Below are 3,656 nucleotides of genomic sequence, written 5' to 3' on the forward strand. Positions count from 1 at the left end.
GGACATTTTAGTGAGAGGCATTTAGTTTTTTATGTTTTGAAGTTCACATAAGAATTCATTTTCCTCAGGATTTCTTTCTTAGCGAATCTCTATTAGTTTTTGCTAGTAAAATTTAATTCCCTATGCAATGTCTCCCTTGATTATATTTGCATTAGGCAATTAACTGTTTGGATTTTGTTACTCTCACTGTATGGAAGGATGTATTCTACATATTCTTGAAGGAAATTCAGATGACTTCCATTAAAAGTAGAAATATTCTTGCATACTGAAAGTAGTCACGTTCTAAGAATAGAGATTTAAAGTTTTTATATAAATCCTCAAATCCCCCTAGAACTAATGGTGATATTTGTAGTAGGTGTGTATGTGTAGGGGAATATCTGCCACATTTCTGGATGGATTGCCATGCAAGAACCATGCACCCATAGCAATCTTATGAATGGATATTTTCCTAGAAATTTGTTAAACACTTTAATTATCTTATAGTGGAAGGAGGATTTGGGAGAGGAGGCCCACCCTTCAACACTGGACTGTCTAGGTCAGTGGTTCTCAATCTTCCTAATGCCGTGACCCTTTAATACAGTTTCTCATTTTGTAGTGACCCCCAATCATAAAATTATTTTTGTTGCTACTTCATAACTGTAATTTTGCTACTGTTATGAATCATAATGTAAATATCTGATATGCAGGATGTATTTTCATTGTTACAAATTGAACACAATTAAAGCATAGTGATAAATCACAAAAACAATATGTAATTATATATGTGTTTTCCGATGGTCTTAGGCGACCCCTGTGAAAGGATCGTTTGACCCCCAAAGGGGTTGCGACCCACAGGTTGAGAACCGCTGGTCTAGGTGATCCATTATAATTATATCTAGTTTTCCACTAAATCCTTTGCAACATGGTTGGTAAAAGTAGATTTATAGTCATGAGTAAACAAAACACAATTTATTCTTGTATTATAATTTTTGATTTTATTATTTTCCATATGAACAACTGTAAACCTACTTTTGCCCACCTCTATTTAATATATTATCAACATTTAAAATATGATGCTGTTATTTAAAAATACAAATTTCTTGTACAGATTTAAGGTTTATTTTTCCTCAAGGTCCTTCTTAAAAAAAAAAGCAACTCCAATTTTTCAACATTTTGCTAATTGTCACCTAATTATAAAAGTTAAAAAAAAAGAATGCTCATTAATTTCTCATCCACAGTTCAGCTCCATAGGTTACCTGATTCCTCTTCTTTCTTTAAGAAACTTTTCTCTCTTGTTTAAAAACTTAAAAATATACATGAATATATAACTTCTACTACTAACTCAGAAACTTTCACTTTTTTTTTATTTTTTATTATGGACCAAAGATATCCTTGGGAAGCTGAAACATCCCATTACTCAGTCAATATGTTAAAATGTTCCAAAAAAACCATTGCTTCATCCCTTTCTTCTCTTCAAGAGCCTGGGAAACTCACTGAATTGTGTAGCTAAGTTGAAAAGGGGTCACATTATAATGACCTCCAAGACACATGGGATACCAGTTAAGGAGAATACCCCAGGGCTATTCTACCATTATTCCCTTTTGTTTAGCATCATAGGCTATATTCAAGATAGATTCCAGGAACTACTCATTATGAGGGGAAGCCAGCCCTGGAACAATTCTCTGTATGTGTCTGTGCATGCTTCATGCATGTAGACAGATGCCTCAAGAGAATGAATCTTAACTTGTGGAAGTTAAAAAAGTGCCATCTTGGAGGGTTGTAAGCAATTTCTCTCATCTGTGGTAGAAATTATGTTTTGTATCTATGGAACATTCCCTTTTTATAAATTGAGTCTATTTTATACATGTAAATATTTGATATATTTTTATATAAGGTTAGAAACGTGGTCCAGATGCTGGTGATTGAATCAGAGGTGTTAAATAATCTATTTAATAATATGAATTCAGATTATTATTTAGAGACTTGGGATGCTATAGAATTAGATAATTTGTGTTTTCTACATCTGGATTTAGGCTGTCCCATTGCTGAAAATATTTTTTTTTCTTAAGAAATTTTTCTGTAAGAGATCCTGAGGCTTTACCTATCCTAGAAGGGAGATTGTGCAATGGGTTGAGTCTAGACTAGTGATATTTCATCTAGAATAATATTTAGGCCTGAACAATCTAAGCTTTGAGAAACAGTATAAAATATTGACCTTGGTGTGCAGGCTGCACCTTGGAAAAAGAGGGAAAAGTTTTCTTCAAATATTTGTACATCTCTACCAAGCAGGACTGATCTGGGGGAGGAGGATACCTCTTCTTTTCTCGAGGATGAAAGGAGAGTTAAGAGTCCTGAGCTTAAAATGTGGGGATGGGTGGGAGTTCTTAATTTTGGGAGCCATTTTGAATCCACACCCTTACCAAGAGGAAGCCTGAAATAGACTGGGTGGTTATTTAAAAATATATATAGGAGTCACTGTGTTAGGTATAAATGAAATGTTGAAGAAGAAAAAGGAGAAGGAAAAAATAGACACAGTTCATCTTTATTTAAAATGTCATATGATTAAAGTGTAAATTTGCAACTGTGATCAAAGGCTATAACAAAGTTACACAGTGCTGTGTAAATGTATAACATGGATAATATACCATGTATGATAGTATTGAGGACCCTTCTCTGAGAATATGACAAACTGAGTAAGAATTAACTGGACGAAAGAGCTGGGTAAGATCATTCACAGCAGGAAGAGAGTTAAATAGTAAGTGGAAAGGCCCTATGGCAGGGAGGGAGTATGAAGAACATGAAGGACTGAGAAAGAACTCATGCACGTGGAATGGAGAGGGAGTCTGGTATGTATTGAGGCTAGGGAAACCTGTAAGAGCAATATACAAGATGAGACTATAGGAGTTTGTAGGTTTCTTAAAGACATTTATCTTTATCCATAGAGTAGTGGCAAGCCATAGTTATAAGGAGAAGAGAGATGGAGATGATTAGGTTTGGGTTTCGAAAAGATTATGCAGTTTAGATTTGTATAGATTTTGCACTTTGAACTAATTGTATTTGGAAGATGGGAGGAGCCTACAAGTTAGTTTTATTGGGGCATAGACCCACCTTTGGGCTAGTAGTGGACTTGTGCAGAAAGTAAGGGTTCCTTTGAGAGTCCTAGACATTCCTGAATGGGGAACCTGGTAGAAGTATGGATTTCTGCTAAATAGAGGCTCATCCATATTGTCAATTGGCTGTTAAAGAGAGTGGAACTTTATTTACTAGTCACAGGCAAGTCAGATTTGGGAAATATGGTTACATCTACAACTAAATTAAGATGATACTAGATGAGAATGAAATTTTAAGTAAATCACTTTCTTTGATATGTAAAATAGAGAACTTTTCAATTTTATTAAATGTTTCTCTACAGTGTCATTTTAAGTAGTTTTATGGTATACCATCGTATGAACATACTATAGTTTCTTTAATCAATGGCTTGTTAGTGGGTAGTTATATTATTTCTAAGTTTTTATTATTATAAGCAACGTTGTGATTTATCATTGCCTATATGCTGAACATGTCCTTGAAATTAATCATTCTGGGAGTAAGGGGAGGGAATTCCTGAGACTATGTGCATTTTAACAACTTTTCTATCTAATAGCAATGTTCACTTTTACTTCTTACTAATTTCATTT

The sequence above is a fragment of the Furipterus horrens genome, unplaced genomic scaffold, assembly GCF_987537825.1.
Source record: "Furipterus horrens unplaced genomic scaffold, mFurHor1.1.pri manual_scaffold_1, whole genome shotgun sequence".
NCBI lineage: Eukaryota > Metazoa > Chordata > Mammalia > Chiroptera > Furipteridae > Furipterus > Furipterus horrens.